At 36.6% G+C, this 18,957-nt stretch overlaps 1 long non-coding RNA gene across 4 annotated transcripts in view; it reads left to right on the top strand.

Annotated features, from left to right (window-relative positions):
• LOC141378586 (uncharacterized) overlaps nt 1-18,957 on the top strand; it is a 56,344-nt gene that overhangs the window by 5,059 nt on the left and 32,328 nt on the right. For 2 of the 4 annotated variants that reach the window (XR_012393450.1, XR_012393451.1), the window contains exon 2: nt 8,945-9,110. This is a non-coding gene — a long non-coding RNA (uncharacterized lncRNA). Of the gene's footprint in view, nt 1-8,944; nt 9,593-10,635; nt 11,006-18,957 lie in introns of those variants that run through there. The other 2 variants (XR_012393449.1, XR_012393448.1) reach the window with 2 other exon arrangements.

An 18,957-nucleotide genomic window follows, 5' to 3' on the forward strand; every position in this document is an offset into this window, starting at 1 on the left:
CAAAAGTTTTACAAAATAATTCCCTGTGTCCTAGTTGCTTTAAACTTGCTTAAAATGCATAGTCACTGGTCTTAAAAACAAAAGCAACTAATACATTTTCAATTCATTATAGTGAAACTCAAAATGACTCCACAATTTTCATGTGTTCTAATCTGTTGAACCTGGTCAACTACATTGTAGATCCTGTAATGTGACTTGCAGATTCACACATTGCGATGTCGATACTAAAATGGTATATTGTGCAGCCCTAATTTGCATCCAGGGTTCTGTTTTTTGTACCTTATTTAAATGATCTAAGATGATTTGACAGATCCTGGATCTTTTAATCTAGCAGTCTGTTGAATAGCTGAAGGATGACACGGACGTAAGTTAAGAGCCAGGGAAGAGCGTTAAGGAGTCGCGGAACAAAGTGAAAGTGAACAGAGGACAGGGGAGGAGGGCGGGTTAGTAGGGGGATCAGTAAAATTAAGCCCTGCATACCTATTTACGTTTCTCAATCAGCATAAGTAATAACTGGCTGTTTAAATTAATTTTTGCATCAAAAAAGTATTTTGATATCAGTAAAGGTGACGGCAACTTTAGCAAAGCATCAAATCACTGGCATATTAGCTGTCAAAACATGTGCATGACTGCATAAATTATTATTCCTTTAAAAAAAAAATAACAACAGTCAAATATTGTGCATGTTTATTATTATGCACAAATTGTACTAAAGCTGGGACCCCGAAAATAGTACTCATCTGTATCTAAAAAGTCCATGTTAATGAATGCTATATATATATATATATATATATATATATATATATATATATATATATATATATATATATATATATATATATATATATATATATATATGTGTATGTATATGTATGTGTGTATATATACATATATATATATATATATATATATATATATATATATATATATATATATATATATATATATATATATATATATATAGATATATATATATATATATATATATATATATATATATATATAGATATATATATATATATATATATATATATATATATAGATATATATGTATGTATATGTATATATCTATATATATATATATATATGTATGTATATGTATATGTAGGGCGAGGCAGTGGCGCAGTAGGTAGTGCTGTCGCCTCACAGCAAGAAGGTTGCTGGTTCGAACCTCGGCTCAGTTGGTGTTTCTGTGTGGAGTTTGCATGCACTCCCTGCCTTCACGTGGGTTTCCTCCGGGTGCTCCGGTTTCCCCCATAGTCCAAAGACATGTGGTACAGGGGAATTGGGTAGGCTAAATTGTCCGTAGTGTATAAGAGTGTGTGTGAATGTGTGTGTGAATGTTTCCCAGAGATGGGTTGCGGCTGGAAGGGCATCCGCTGCGTAAAAACTTGCTGGATAAGTTGATGGTTCATTCCGCTGTGGCAACCCCGGATTAATAAAGGGACTAAGCCGACAAGAAAATGAATTAATATATATATATCATTTTTTTAAACCATTTTACTATTTTCTCAAGTTTATACAAGAAATATTCTACTGAAAGAAAATATCATTTGGTACGTATTTTAAGTATTGCCTTTGCTTGAAATGACTCAATCTAAACCAGTTTATTTGAAATAAGCCTGCTTCCGAGCACGTTTGAGCTGCCAGACCTGTTGCTATAACAACAACTCTCGGATGAGTTTTGAAGAATGAAATGATCCTGGATCATGTCAAATCATCAATAACCAAATCCAGCTAATTGATTAATCCATCAGAATCGACATGAGATTAGATTTCTCAGACGATTCCCAAAAAACAATAGATCATTAGCTTTGAAAACGTTACAGAGGATATCTGATGATGTCACACAAACTTGGCAGATTTTGGTTGGGATTAAAATCACAAAGCATAACTTTTCCTAATGACTGTTTAGTAGAACTAAAGTTAAATGCAATATAGAGGTGTTTTACATACTAATTCTTTACCTTTTTAAGACCTCAATACATTGTCTATAGCCTTGTGTATTTATTATGGCATTACGATGAGTACATTAGCAGCACATTTCTTTCTTTTGCTTTTTATTCCTTTAATAGAAAGATGACATAAAGATGAAAAACAGGTCGTCTCCTCACTTGAGAAAGCAGTCTGTAATGCCCTAAGCTGCCCCATAGCACAGGCCTCCTCAGGAGGGAAACAATGCAGCTCATTAGGATGGGCAGGGCTTCTCAGAAGCACACAATGCTTACAACCTCCACAAGCAGGAAACAACTTTGAGCCCAGTCCCAGGAGGTCAGTAGCAAAAGTGGCAAAATCATTTAAATCTCCTTAATGAACTGTTAATAGGTCAGGTGTCTGTTTGTGCCTAGTCTGAGCCTCTGCCTCCCCCTTGAGTTCCTCAGTCAGTCTGCCAGTCAGGAAGTGGGGGAACCAGGTCAAGAGGTTGCACTTAAACCCGTTACCATGGAAATAAATGCTTGTTTATTCATGTAGCTGAGTAAACGACAGTATCACACATGGTTTTATCTCTTATGCAACAAATGTGAACTGATAGCTTTAAGCATCTTATGAATCTAAGTGAAATCCAGCGCATGATTTGTGTCCATATGTTTGGCACTACCGAGCCGTTCATGCCGTATATGTCGCAGATCGTGACTGTGTTTAGTAATTTGCTTGTTGTGGTCATACTTTACTTTTCTTACTAATTAGCAGGTCAAATTCTCAGTGGCAAAGTGAAATAGCACTTTGAATCGGTTAGTGTTGTGCATTGCAAGGCCAGCCCAATCAGAGGCCACTGTGATAGTATTATTATTATTATTTTATTTATTTATCATTTTTGCCAGAAAAGTTCCAAGTCTTTAACTTATATGGTATTAATTATAGTATTGTGTGAAATTCAAATGAAGCCTTCTGGGGATTTCATTATTTAATCAAGCAAGTTCTGTCTAGAATCTTTGGACTGTTTTCCGCAAAGCTTTTTCACATTTACTAGTATTGAGCTAATGAAACTCTTGCTGCTGTATTTTGTGTCCTGGGATCTAGCACATATTTCCCAAATGCACTGATTTCATAAGTATAACTACCATTTGTGCGTAAGATTGATTCAGAAGCATGTTTTATCCATTCCTTCTTTCTGTTTTTCCTTCAGTTTTTTTTTTTTTTTTGGCACACTAAATGTAAAGCAAAGTAAGTGTATATTGGCATATTATTCAGAATGTATAAAAATATAGCAATATAGTACAAAGTAAGTATGTTTTAGAGACTCAAAAGGCATTGTTTGAGAATTATCCGTGTTCATTTTTTAACAACTGGGGTTCAAAATGTGAATGGGCAAACAAAAATTAAGATATCAGCCGAAGAGGTTTTCAAGCTCTGGTTCAATTAATTATTCAAAGACTTTAACATTTTTACAATATGCCAGAAGGAACCATTAGCCCTTTTTAAAGTATTTTTTAATTTCAATTTGCGCTGCGGAAACATTTTGATGAATTTGATGAGGGCTGGGGATTTAATGTTGTCCCACTGGGAGGAATTATTTGATTCTAAAAAGACACATCATAATGGAAAACGTGGAATGAAGGAGATTGCAATAGATTGCTGTAATTCAGACTCTTTGGCAACGTCTTAAATCGTTGCTAGCTCCAATCCCAACCTTCAAAGAAACGCTTGACTACAGTGAGAACCACTGTACCACTTTTCACCACAGGTAGCGATATAATGCAGCCAATGATTAATTTTAATTAAACACATTTTGGAAAATGATATTGAATGTTTGAACCCCTGGTGCTTTAATTACTTTATTGCCTCTCAGCTCTAACTCTGAAATGCTTTGGCTGGATGACATACTGGAATATATCCTAAAAAAAAAAAAACTCACAGCTGGCATGCAGAGAGCTTCTTCTGATTTCTATAGTGCATTTGCTATAAGGGTGATACAATCTAAGTATGTTGAAAATTAATACCACTATGAATGCTAATTTGCTCACAGCCTAAGAGCTATTTTAAATTAGCTGTGAAATTAAAGAGAACATCATACTGTTGACGTACAGCTGATGTTATTGCTTTTATTGTCGAGTAATTGCAACCTGGTGATGTAAGGAGGCTTCTTGACCTTACAAGGTTTATCATGCCTCTGCTCCTATTACAGCCAGAGAAAGTGACACATCCTGAATATATTTGGGTTAAAGATTTACTCTCCCACAAGTAGCTCCAAACCTTATATTTTCCTTTTTCGGTTGAATACAAAATGTTCAAAACCTGTAACCTGAATAACAAATACTAAAATCAATGGTTACAACTTGTTTCCAAATTGTTGTTATTGTTGAAACTTTGTGATTGAGGTAAGGTTGAGTAAATGAAGACAGAATGTTCAGTTTTTGGTGAACTATCTCTTTAAGATGCACCTGAAGTGCGGATAAGGAGGGTCAGAGTGGCTAAAGCTTGAGTTTGGTCTTCATGAGCTCTAATGACCTGACAAAAGTCAGGATTATCAGACGTGCAGAGAGACAAATGGCATCTACAAAGCGTTTGGCCTTAAGCCTCTTGAAGATCCTCTACCCAAACAAGGCATTTCCAACAAGCCCTTTACCCATCCTTTGTCTATGGGCAAAGAAGTTGAAACAGTTCAATGGGAGGATTACCCCCACTTGAGCTGTTCTGAGAGAGATGAATTGATAAGTTCCTGTTGAGGTTAAACCAGGTAGGAGAAGCTACGCTTTTGTAGGATAGTCAAAAAGGAAGTAGTTTCACCATGGGGGAGCCGTTTGTAGTCTTTAACTTAGACGTATGTCGGCTAACGACTGTTAAAGATGTCTTCTTAAGAATCAATAGGTCAATCTCAACGAATGATGCATTTATTAAAAAGAAAATCCAAAATGATTTAATGATTGTCACAAAGATATGTATTATCTGGAATCCTGAGTGTTTTTCTTTGTAGCTGGAACAGCATTTTCCTCTTGCACACTGATACACTGGTGTGTATCAAAAGAGATTTCCGTAAACTAAGCCGTGCTGGTCTGAAAAGGCCAGGGGCAATGGAACCAGCAGCTGATAAAATCTTCATACTTGGCTAGAGCTGGAGAGGCAGTGAAGAGTTAGACAGGGAAGGCAATACATCAAACCTGCTCCATGGCTACTGTTAAGAGTATAAATAGACAGGTTCTCATGGTGCCTCCTAAAGCCTTGAAGCCCAATTAGATTGACTTGCTCCGAATACCATAGATGTCATTTACTGCTTTTTTTTTAAATGTATATTGGCATAACCCAAATATACGATCCACCATACTAAAATGTAAATTCACAAAATGAGATTACGAGAAATATGGTTTAGAGATTTTTTTGCAATAAATTCATAATGAACAATTGAAATAGTACATTCAAAATGGATGTCAGATCAAATTAACTGGATCAAATTAAATAAAACAATCATCATTTTTATACATAGAAAGATTTATAAATTCAATGTAAATGTTTTCAATGATCTGCGTAACAGATTTCATATGCATTTATTCTGACATGTACATAATAACATATTTAAAAGAATATCTGATCCTAATATCTAATGCTGAACGTAATTATATTTTTTATATAAATGGAAATTGTATAATATAAATTATATGCAATTATATAAATGGAAAAAGAGAAAAACAATTAAACAGAATACATTTGAATGTTCTAATAGACAAAAAAAGTATTATAAATGTATTGTTTTGATGCTTGAAAACCTATTTTTGGCTTATTCTTTGACCCATGTATATATTTTATTTAAATCTATATATTTATATCATAGATGTTAACAACATAATGGGCATAAATCTTGTGCTTTAAAATGCAATAATCATTTTTACCATTTATTAAGTTTCTCTTTATTTTGTTATCAGCAGTTTAATCAGCAGTTTTATTTATATTAAATGAACTGAATTTTTGTTTTAATTTATCATTGTCCTTTTAAAATCCACCAGCTAAGTAAAACGATTGAATATTACATATAATATAATATAATATAATATAATATAATATAATATAACATAATACAATATTGTAGTATAATTAATATAATGTTAAAGTAATGTTGAAAGATATCCGTTTTAAAAGCTCATTGATACATTTGCTTAAATGAATACATTTACAAACCTTTAGTAAAATAGTTTAAGCTCAAGATAATATAGACTATCTTGCATTAGCCTATATTCTCTTCGACAGCAAAAGGCATTGACAGAGATTAAATGTATTGATCGGCTTGAACAGCCCTGTCCTTAATAAATACTACGTTATGACGGTGAGGTTCTGTCGGCGTGTTGGCTGATGAAGCCATGCCTCTCAAAGTCGGCAATCAGAGGAAGTTTGGGGGGAAAGATAATCTTTCGCTCCTAGCATCCTCAGAGACGCAGGCCAAGCAATCAGGGGATAGCGGTGATTGCTTGGGTTGCACTTGTGAAATCACAGCCTGCATTGGTCCCAGACCTGAAGGAGATGCTAAAATCGACCTCTTCTAAGTTTCTCTTTTCAAGTAAATACTGATTGGGGCCTCCATACACCAGCTAGCACCTTCCTCTCTTCAGACATCCGGGGGATTCTTGCATACAATCTGTCATAAACAACAATAGGTGTAATTTATTGTACTTGAAATACAAATGTATGGTGACTGATGATGTGGCTTTCCATAGTTCAGCCACGCACGAGGAGCAAAATACAAATACATAAAGCCCTTTTTTTCTTCCTTTTTGATGGAAGATGTATTGAAGCATAAATTAAATCTAAATTTCTCATATTTTACACCATCGCTTCAATGTGAAAAAAGGGGAAAAACATGTAAAGCCTGTTCCATGTGTAGGTGGGAAACTGGCAAGCAGACAAGAAGAAAAGCAAGGACCTGCTCCAAGATGGGTTGCGTTAAGATTTCACACATGCAGAAAAAGCCAATAAACAAATAGCCATCCCTTGATGGCCTGAAATCAGATGCTAAATGAAGTCACTTGGGATGAAGCCGACAAATGTAGCCAAGGCTCAGAGAGCATCTCAGACTCTGTTGTTTTCTTCTGACCCGACCCCCTAAAAAGCCTTTCCCTGTTTCATACTTCTATGATTGAATTCAGTAGGATCATGTATCCCAAAGAAAAGGCAATTAGTAGATGACACTGAAATGGCAAAGGAAACAAGCTTTAAACACGGCAGAAGACAGCTGTCCAGATATTACCAGTCGCCGGAGCAAACTGCACCCGATTAAAGTTTAATGCGGCTTTTAAGCGAGGATTTTGCTTATCAGTGCGATGGGGTCCGAGGGAAAATATTGTTATTGATTCCATCATTTTAGACGTAACTGATCCTTTAAGTAATTTCTCCGGGTTCCTGTGTGTCAGTTTTTAAGTGTCTGCTTGGGTTGGATCACCGAGGCCCAAGTTCATTTAGAATTCAGAGCTTAATGCACAAAGTGTTCCCAGTACGATTTCAGTCACATCTGTTGGAGGATGAGACGTTTACTCCATGGCAGAACCGACCGGCGACAACATTGTCTACAGTTCAAGCTGGGGCAGCTGAATTATGAAAATGAAGTGCTGTTCAGAGGCATCTTAATTGATGGGAGATTCCAGGGGAGAACATTTTAAAATATTGATCCTCTGCCATCTTTAATGTTCAATAAATTTGCGAGTGTTTTTATTACATACGTTTTCGCTTTATACATTCTTTTGTGCCTAGTATTTCATTAGAAAAGATGGTTTTATTAGAAACACAAAGTTAATATTTGGATCAGACTGAGAACATGTTTAACTCTTTTGATTAGCAATAATATGTTACATTCATCAATTTGGCATATAATAATGATTTCTAAAGAATCGCATGACTGAAAACTGGAGTTGAAAAATGTCCTTTGCCATTCAGGAATAAATAATGTTTTATAAAAAATAAAGAACAGGGGAAAATGATAATAATTTTTCTGACAATAAGAATGTTTGTTATTCAGGGTACATATCTTTGGTGAGCATAATTTAAAAGATCGAGTTAGCAAAAATAAAATAAAATGCAATGATGGTGTATATGATTGAATCAATATTGTGAACTAGAAACGCATCCAACACCTAGTCAAACCTCAGATATCTGCTTCACCTGACATGAAGGTTTAATAAAAGAAAATGAAACCTGGTATAAACCCACATATTAAAATTCTGCCTTAAAATGGAGCAAGAGAAACTCGGCAACAAAGTTTGGCTCATTGTGCAGGTCCTTCCACTCCATGAACAGACTGCAGCGATATACAATAGCCCCGCTCAGGAATGGAGGTGTGGGCTAATTTGTCCATCTCCTGCAGTAACCCTCCACTGCTGTAAGAGAAGAAAGACCACATTCAGACCTCAACTGGATTAGACAGGCCAAAAAGAGCAGGATGTTGAAAGAATGGGAAGCTTTTGTTACATTCCCTTTCAGATCATATAAGATTTTGATTAAAGAACAGTGGTTTTAATGCATATTGGTCGATTCAAATCCAATCTGAACTTTTTAGACATTAACGTACAAACCGACAACAGTAACCCGAGCTTAAGTAGTACATCTTTGGCACATTAAGGGTTCTTGAAGAAAGGAAACCAAAGACAGAAAATATAGGTTCAGGTTTCAGGCTTTAGCCAGTGTGAAAATATCGTCAATTCGATCAAAAATTTATAATGCAACTTTCCAGGTCTTAAATTTCCTTGGGCTGCACTTGAAATGGGCACTTGTTTCCCCATTATGGCTTTTTTAATCTACTTATGTCCGACTTGTCTTGCTTAAAGATCACTCCACCGTATTGGATGTTCAGTATCTTAGGTATGTGTTCCTCTGCCGGGCCTGATGAAATAACACAACAGTTTACATATTTCTAAACCCGATCTGCAGACCGATTGAAAAATCCATACCGACAATCAAATTTCCCTGAAAATATATACATACAAGTCTGCTTTGAGGTGACTGAAATGAGCAAATTTGGTTTCAGGAGACAGGAAGAGAGTCGGGCCTAAGGAGCACGGATCAGGCGGTAAATGGCTACTCATCGCGACCAGGAACGAAACTCATCCATCCCAAGAGACCCTTAGAGAAGGGTGAGAGAGGCAAGCGGTGAGGAAGGAAGAATATGCGCTGCTCTCTCTTCCTTGCAGCTGGTATGAATTATTCAGCTAGGGGGAGGGATCGCCTTACATTAGCCATCTTGTTTCTTGTGCCTTTAATGACAGTTGTTGTAAACATACATAGACAAACACCATTCCCGCTCCTACACAACCTTCTCTCATCTGTCTGAGAGAAATACCTCAGTTCCTTCAATCGCACATTTTTTCTCACTCCCGTGAGATCAATGAAGACTATCTGTTGGCTTTTTTTCCCACAACGCCCTTTAATGTGCCTGTGTGTGTTTTCGAAAGTCGGATGGGAGGGAGGGTGATCGTAGCAAACTGTCATCACCACCATTTTCCATCAGGCATAAAATCAGGGTGCCGAATGACATGTAAGTGTTTGTATGTCCCCCGCTTGAATTTGCAAGGTCAAGGGGAGACATTTGGCCCTTGCTAAGAACTAAAGCCCTCGGTATTCAAAACATTTACCCGTTCATGTTTAAGAGATGCCCTGCTTAAATAAATGATGATTGTTTACATTAAAGCTCAAGTGTCTACCTTTTCACATGGAGGAACAACACTTGGTCTCGAGAGTTCCTATGGCCGTACTGGTTTCACATGCTTGGTGTAGGGAGAAATTGCTTTGGGAGTCAACTTGGGCTGTAGTACTTCTGTATTGCTGGCCTCGAGGCCTTTAGAGAGATATTGCAGAGGGGAGATGTATGTTTTCCTTCCTATCTACACCTTTGGTTTCCCCTATGCTTGAAATGTTAATGCTTATTTCAAGATCAAGAGATGATACGGGAAATTTGAGAAGCCAAAGATATTCATCTTGTCTAGTGCACACTTCAACAGTGCTGACTGCTGGACTGAATACTCATCACAAACAAAATAAGGATCCCCTCAAGGGTTTCAAGAGGCAATATGAAGTGTTTCTATGCATCCTATTTGTTTTCCTTGTATCCCGATCTTGCATTTAGACGAAACACCCAGGCATTTGGGTTGCGGGCACTTGAGGTGGGTCGTCTGTCAACAGCCAGACTTCAGCCACCGCCGTCTGAGTAAGGGAACTGAGAGCTGCTTTGTCCCGATCTGCCCTTCGCACTCAGGCAGACCAGAGGAATGTCAGGTCTCCGAGGTGAGATTGCGTGGATAGCTTCGGCTGATCACTTGAGGAAGTCCCACGTGTTAAAGTGAGCCTCGGAGGCACCTCGAATCGGCTTAGGTGAATCGCCATATTGATATACGATGAAAACCGGGGGCCCTGCAATCCCTCCTTAATCCTATAATGCAATGCTGTGCCGTGGATTTGGTTATCGGGCCGTTCTCCAGTGTCGCTCATGGAGGCGTATCTGTGTGACCTGACATGGTGACCACGATCGCTGACTCGCCTATTCAACTTGACTCAAGTTGATTCGCTCGCTTGGATCTAGAGTTTCCCTTTCTCCCCTCTCTCTCTCTCTCTCTTTCTCTCTCTCTCTTTTCCCTCTCCCTCTTCCTCTCTCCTGTTTCTATCTGAGATCAGACAGCAATGTTACTACACCACATCTTGATTTGTTTGTGTTGTGCGTTTCAGGAACCGCTGAGGAAATGGAAACAGAGAGCCTGAAATTATCTTGCATTATTCAAATGCTTTGCCAACTAGCACAAGCTATTTTATCTCTATTTACTCCATGACCCGAGATCAGAAGCTAAGTGGCATATGTATGTCCATTAGCTGCAGGATTGAAGCTCCCTCTCACCCACCGCCCTGTTTTCATAATTAGCCCTTCCCTGCTAAATGTCAGAGTCTGCTGCCGCACATCCATCCGACGGGCCCTTGGCAGCATACGCTAACTCCTAAACAACACTGATATGGCTAAGTGTTTCAGGAAGCGAGGCCTCAGTTCCAAGGGGTTACGTAATGGAGCCGGCTCCTTCATTAAAGGCTTCCTGCTCGCCGTTGAGTGTGCCTCGGGTCCCTTGGCTCCTTGCATTGCCATTCATGCTGCCCACATGCAAACAAATATTAATTTTACCCCAGCACAAACAATAACAAAAGCAGATGTCAGTCAAACACTCTTGAGTGTGGCGGTGACCTGCCGTCTTAGGGAGGACTGGCTGGGCGGGACTTGAGTTTATGTGTAAGAGGGTGGAAGGCGGACTCTAGGCCTCATTGTGTGTGCCGTGTTCCATCTCCACCATTAGATGGAGTGCTTGCTGTCAGTGGAAATGAGTGTGTTTTGTGCTCACATCTCACGTCAACTGGATGCAGGCAGAGACACTGATTAGATAATTAGCATCACCATTGATTATGATCTTATTATTCAAATGATAATGCACAGATACAGTCATTAGCTGATATGTGTGCTGTAAATGGTTATTTATAAGCATGTTGCAAATACAGAAAACAACTTGATTTTGCAGTTTCCTATACTTGTTAGGATTAAAATATTAGACATCTATTAAGCGCTTCAGTGTAGTGTGTGATGTTAATTTGCATTAATATGTTACAGGCAATCACGTGTCACTGAGTAAAATGATACATACACAAGATAAAAATTAGAGATGTGTTATAATTAAGACTGAGTATGAATGCTTAAAGCAATGGTGCAGTTTTTAATGTAGTCACATTTTTGCACAAAGTAGCTTAATATATTGAAACTAAAATATGTGATTTTTATACTTACCAAGGCTGCATTGGTTCCAGCTCAAATATGGCTAATATGTGGACAAATTAAATTAAATTTGATTAAAATTTGGGTTTGTCCATATTTTACCCAAATGTATGTTAAAAAAAACCTACAATTATTTAAAAAAAAAAAAAAAACACTTGTTATATTTGGGATTGTAAAGTGTATTAAAATTGAAAGTGCCAAACTGCAGTTAAAGTAAAATTAAACACCCGAAATTATATGAAACTCCAGAGAAAATGTGGATAGTGCGGTGACGTAATGACGTTAATCGAACTATGTGCTATAACATGTAAAACGGGATCATGAAAGGAACATTCAAAAAGCAACTCTTGTAAACAGCTTAATCATATTTTTGTCTTATTCAGATTAAGGCCAATATTTTTATTACTAGTGTTCATGTAAACGTAGTCATTGACACCATTAATCAATCCAATGCAATTTATCAACATGTCTCATATAATGTAGGGTTGTGCAGTGGGTAAGGTAAGGTAAGGTGAAACTTTATTGTCCCAGTTAGGGAAATTTGTCTTGGGCTCTTGCCTTTAGCTGCAGTCATCAAAAACTTGGGAAAAACAATACAACATACAAAAAAACAAATAAGTATTTCAATAAAAGTTACATGCCTCTCTCCATATATACGCGTAAATAAGCAAAAACAGATACTCTCAGTATAAGCCACCACTATTATTTAATAGCTTAATGCTCATAGGATAAAAGGGTTGGGGTATAGGGGTAGCGTTGTCGCCTCACAGCTAGAAGGTCGCTGGTTCGAACCACGGCTGGGTCATTTGGCATTTCTGTGTGGAGATAGCATGTTCTCCCTGTGTTGGTGTGGGTTTCCTCCGGGTGCTCCGGTTTCCCCCACCAGTCCAAAGACATGTGGTACAGGAGAATTGGGCAAGATAAATTGTCTGTAGTGTATGTGTGTGAATGAGAGTGTAGGGATGTTTCCCAGTGATGGGTTTACTGGAAGGGCATGCGCTGCGTAAAACATGACCTGGATAAGTTGGTGGTTCATTCCGCTGTGGCGACTGCAGATTAATAAAGGGACTAAGCCGAAAAGAAAATGAATGACTGAATACCATATCAACAACATAAGTATCAACTATATTTATTTGATATTGTATGCTGTATATTGGATATTGCTTGTGTGTAGATTGATAGATGAATAGATAGATAGCTAAAGAAACAAAAACCTTAAGTCAACATGCACTGTAAAAAAATGCTGGGTTTCACAATTTCTTCATGTTATCACAACACAAATCAATTAAGTTAACTTAATCATTTTACAAATTTAGATGGATTGAACTTAAAAAAATTAAGTTGTCCCCCAAAATAGTTAAGAATTGTGTTGATTCAACTTATTTTAAATAAGTAGTTTGAACAAGCAGCAAAAGTTTTTTTTTGAGTGTGCTGTGTGTAGTAAGTCAAGGTTTTAAAAGCGCTTAAACTTTTGTTGTACCGTTCCTAAGGTATATGTAAGGGTTTTTTATGCTTTTTTTTTAAATGCGTTGTAAAGAAATCAGTGTTTTTGAAACTAAATTATTATAAATAAAACTAAAATGAAACTAAGATATTATAAATGTTTTCAAAAATAAAATGTTTTTTGTTAAATTTGGAAAAAACTTTTGTTACCCAAAAACATGTTATAAATCATGTTTTTTTTTTAATTTATTTATTTATTTTTTTATCCAAGGTTATCATACCGTTAGAAACTTGGACCAGCCAATGCCTATTCAGTTTAACCTGCACTGGCTCTATAAAATGGTATATGACAAATAGGGCTGGGTGATTAATTGAAAAGTAATCAAATTATTTTTCAATTACTTTCCCTACCGTGTGTGGAGTCACATGACGCCGCTCTGTTAAGGCTAAATTATAATTATTATATTATGATTTATACTTACTATATTATTATGATGTTATACTTCTGCCAAGGGCATGTGTACAGTCTGGCGCAGCCCTTCGCATACCTGCGCACCTCTCAAAAAAAATTTACTTACTTGTCACAACGACGTGTAGTGCAAGCTTTGTGATTGGTCAGTTTGGTAGCAGTGACAACGGTGGGCGGTGCAGAGAGCCACATTTTAGGCAATGTGTGTTTTAATTTCAGTTGTTCTGCATTGATGCTCAATAAATATTCGTAGATAATTAATAGTGTGTGTGTACTTCAAATTATTTTAATAATCCACCCCACATTACAAGTCTCTCACTTGTAATATGTGAGCATGTTTATTGTACAAAACTGGTCCATGAAATATGAGGGCAAAAAACATAAAACAAATAAATAAAATAATAGTTCATTAATCGTAATCAGGTTAAAATGTTTAATTAATCAAAATTTTAAAGTTTAAGCCAAATTGCCCAGCCCTAATAAGAAAGCAACATTTAAGTGTTTTGTTGACTGTCTTGTAGGGTTGCACGGTTTACTGGTACTATGGTAGTATTGTGAGACTATGGCTCCAAAATACTGCCACTGTACTACAGTTGCCACTGTAGTTTGTAAACTGTAGTATCGCCATTAATGGTCTAACTATTAAATACATAATGTTTCATGTGGAAAAATCACTTAAATGTTTTGTGAAACAAAACCTGCTTGTAAAATGCTTGTGAAACAATAGACCATTTTATTTGAATAGTCTGTGGAGCACTTTAAGGTTGCAAAACTGTGTAGAATTCACACCTTTTATGGTAGCCTATTGCATGTTTTCTGACGCTTCAGTTCGAACGCATAACTGAATCAGTTCATTTCTGTTTATGTCAATATGATTTTTACCTGATAAGATAAAAAATAGATGATAAAACCAAAAGAGCAACAGGAAACATTGAAATAATTTTTTTTAATTATTTTGACCACTTTATATAGCCTAATTTGATCTTTTTGTAACAAATGTTACTGGGTATAATTTGTATCTTGATTTTAATGTATTTTTTGTTGGTCAGTTATCTACAAAATAAGCAAAAAAAAAAAAAACTCATGCATTTTAGGTGAATTGATGTGCAAATACTTTTCAATAATAAGAGAATTATGAATTCAATTTAAGTAGGCATATTATAACATAAAATATAATATTTCTGACAATTTTCTTACATTTGAAGAGGCATAGATAGATTGGAGTTATGAATTACATAATGGCAATACTACTTGGTATCACGATACTTCAGTTAAAAGAGTATCGTAATGTGAATTAATGGTATCGCGACAACCCTACTGTCTTAGTGTGTTGCATGATTGTGTTTGTTACAGGAAATGTTATTTTAAAAACAAACTGTCATACCAGTGAAACATAACAAATACCATACTGTATTGTGTTCGCACAGCTCATCTATTTCACTCTCACTTTTGAGCTCTCTACCCTCATTTGTGTTTGTAAGGAGATATCAGAATACGACAAGGGCATTTGGTATGAGCAGCATCTCGAAAACATGGGATGTGTGGTTGTATTTGTTAAAGAGGTGGAGGGGTTGACAAAAATGTCTTCCTCTCTCTCGGGAAGACGATAGTGAGGTTGCCGATAGATCTCCAAGGTGCCGATGCCGAGAGTGGGGACTCGCTGCACTGACGCTTGACAAAATATTTTGGTAGGAAATAGTCATTACCAGAGCCAATGACAGGCGGACGATGAGTCTGGCATTGATCGGCGGTGGTGGGGGGTGATGATCTGTCCATGCTTGCAAGTAACTCCATAGGGCACCACTCTCTCAGATTTCCCTGCTCTGTCCCCAGAACCAAGAGGTGGCCTGTGAAAAAACAAGCATCGAAAAAAAAAAAGTAATCACTTCATCTCCCTCACCCCCCACCCCACACTTTCAGGGCAGGGGACAAGCTTCTCAGGCTTTGTGCAATTAAACACTCCATCTGTCTGAGAAGCCTACGTCCTCCTGGAGCATTCGCAGCCTCTTCTAATTGCAATTCTTATTAGAAATCAAGCACTACACTGACGACACAATGCATGCATTTCAGCATCCCCTCCGCAGAAGAAAAGTAGACTGAAAAAAAATCAAGCTAATTAATGATTATCCATAAGCCGCTGATCTGCATAACTGAGGCCATCCCTCTAGGGTTCAGTTTAAGGCTGATTATGATGGCGTGTATCAGCTTCTATTGTGCACAAACGGTAGGCAAACGCGCTCTGGAAAACACACGTACCCTTGTATACTTTATGTATAATGTATGTGACAATGTTTCCACGCGCCACAAAGAGTGTGCATCTTTTTGATGTGTTCTTTGGGTGAAGTGTGAATTGAGGAAGGCTGGCGGCCAGATGGGACTGCTGGATCAGGTTACCTGTTAAAACTGCGCATCTGCCCCTGCAGTCAATCTCACTGATGTCTGTGACAGGTCGATGGAGCCTGTGCAGGAAGAGCTGAAGCGCAGGATGGGAAGACTGACCACTATAACCACCCCCCGCTCTGGGGTTTTGCCGGACAGGGCTGGAATTCTGTCAGGCCACTTGGTGCTCTGGAGTCAGTGGGACAGAGGGACAAAGGCAGAGTTCAGTTACAGAGGGGCCAGGGCCATGGCACCCAGTCAATACAAAATAGATTTACAGAGTCTCTTACATAAGTTTTTGAAATGTCACAGGCTCCTCTATCCCCTCTTTGTCTGCAAACATGGTGTCGAGTATTATCACAGATTCGTCTACACAGTTGCCTTGGGGAAGAGGCTATCCTGTTAACATTTGCCCCAGGGCTTTAAAACAATATTATTTATATTACAGTTTGCTTCTTGATTGTGTAGTTTTGAAAAAAAGTACTTTATGATGGGATCTTTTTTTGTTTGGATCGCAGGATGACCAACATTAAGGAGCCTAACAATAAAACTGTAGGGTAAATGCCTCTGGCCAAACAGCAGAGTCAGAAAAACGTCTGCACGGAAAATCAGAAAAATATTGAAGAAATTAGACATTGTGATATTTATTTTTCTGCGATATACACTACCAGTTAAAAGTTTGGGGTCCATTTTTTTTAAAGAAAATTATTCTGTTTATCAAGACAGCATTTATTAAATGTAAAAAATATAAAATGTTAAAATATAAATATTTATTAAAATTTTAAATAGCTGCTTTCTTATTGTATGTAGTTTTAAATGATATTATTACGCAGTCATTATTGCTTTTATTACTATTACCATTAATAATAATAAACATAATAATACGTTTTTAGATTTGATTTCTGAAGGATCATGTGACTGAAGACTGGTGTAATGAAGCTGAAAATTCATCTTTAAAATCACTGGAGTAAATGATTAAATGAAATGATAAACTACTTTTAAATAGTTATTTTATAGTGCATTACCATTTCACAATTTTACAATTTGTACTGTATTTTTGATTAAATAAATGCAGCCTTGGTTAGCAGAAGAGGCTTATTTTAAAACATTTAAAAATACTACTGACCCCAAACTTTTGTATATTGTGACATACTGTATCTATACAATTTCACTAAATGATTGAATAGTACTATATGGAAAGAATTAAGTCATGCTTTATTTTAAGGTTCAATTCTTAAGGTGCAAACCCCTAAATATGATGTTTGCTTCAATAAACTCCTAATTTGCTCTTTAATAATAATAATAATAATAATAATAATAATAATATAATGATATTAAGATAGTTGAGGTATTGGGTTAGGGATGTACACTCTCAGAAATAAAGGTATGTGAGCTGTTACTGAGGTGGTACCTTTTCAAAAGGTTCACATTTGTACTTAAAGGGTCTATTTTGGTACGTCAAAAGTATATATTAGTACCTAAATATTTTAAGAGGAACACTTTTGTACTTTTTAGGTAATAATATTAAGGTATTAATATGGACCTTTTAGGTACAAATTTGTACCTTTTTAAAAACGTATCACCCCAGTGACAGGTCGCGTGCCTTTATTTCTGAGAGTGTAGAATAGTATCATGCAGAATATTATAAGTACTTATAATCAGTCAATATATCATTAAGCAACTTTATATTTAGAATTGAGCCCTAAAGTGTTATCAAATGTATTAATTGTTATTGATTGGGGGGATTCTGTAGGGGAGCGAATCATGCATAAAATGTAATAAACTGCAAGCAAAGACTAATGCAATAATGCGAAGACAAAAGTGAGATAAACAGTCCATGCTTTATGGTTTTGTATATTTAAATGTAAAAAATACACTGCAAAGTCAACTGAACATTGAATATCTTGCTATTTAACTAGTGCAGATGCACAATATATCGATGTGATATCAATGCTAAAACCGTATATTGTGCTGACCTGGTCTGAATTACTCAAATATGTGGGACTGCAAGCTTAGAGACAGAGAGAATACACTTTAGTTTTTTGCAATATAATTTGAAAACAAAAATTTATTAAAATATATAAAATCTTACCATCAACATCAAAAATTACCATCAACAAGCTATACAGAAAATATATTTGTTTTGTTTTTATTTGGGATGCTAGGATTTCGGCAGCCGATACAGAATACCAATTCCTTGTCATGGTGATCGGCCGACGCTTCAAGCTTTATAATGCATAAAGCACTTTTTCCCTCTAAGTATGACACTTAAGTGGAGATCTCTCTTTACCTAAGAGAATAAGTGAAGGATGTTCCATATAATCCCTTAAACATGTCTCTTATAACTGTTTAGTGTGGACGTGTGATGGTCAGAAGCAGCTTTACCGAAAATAATAGATAAAACAGTCAAACGCACAAAACATTTAAGTTTTATACATGTAAAAGGACTTAAATACATGCAAGGCTATTCAAATATTTTGTTCTCCAACTAGCACGTCTGTGACTGCAGCTCCTAAATTCCGGACAGCCTCACAGCAGCTTGATCGCTTCAGGAGAGAGACAGGGAGTTTCACTTGAGATACCTGTACTGTGCTCTTCATCTAACCTAACAAATGTAAAGCTTAGAACATCACCGTGCCTCTCACAAACTGTTCTCTTGCTAATTCACTCTCGTCTCTATGATATCTGGGGTGTTTTATCTTCAAAACACTTGTGATCGGTTCATGAGATCGGCCAGATTGGCGAGAACCGATCAAGTCATAAAATGTGATTATCGGCCGATGCCGATCAATCAGAGCATCCCTTGCTTTTATAGTAATTCACACATTTTTTATTGTATATTATATACTAATATAACTGCATGATTCACAGCAATATTGAAACCAAAGTTTAACAGATTTTTCAAGAATTGTTTTTATATCTTACTAGCATTTTCTCTGTGAAATTTGTT

This window comes from Danio rerio, chromosome 17 (assembly GCF_049306965.1).
Source record: "Danio rerio strain Tuebingen ecotype United States chromosome 17, GRCz12tu, whole genome shotgun sequence".
In the NCBI taxonomy this organism is placed as follows: domain Eukaryota; kingdom Metazoa; phylum Chordata; class Actinopteri; order Cypriniformes; family Danionidae; genus Danio; species Danio rerio.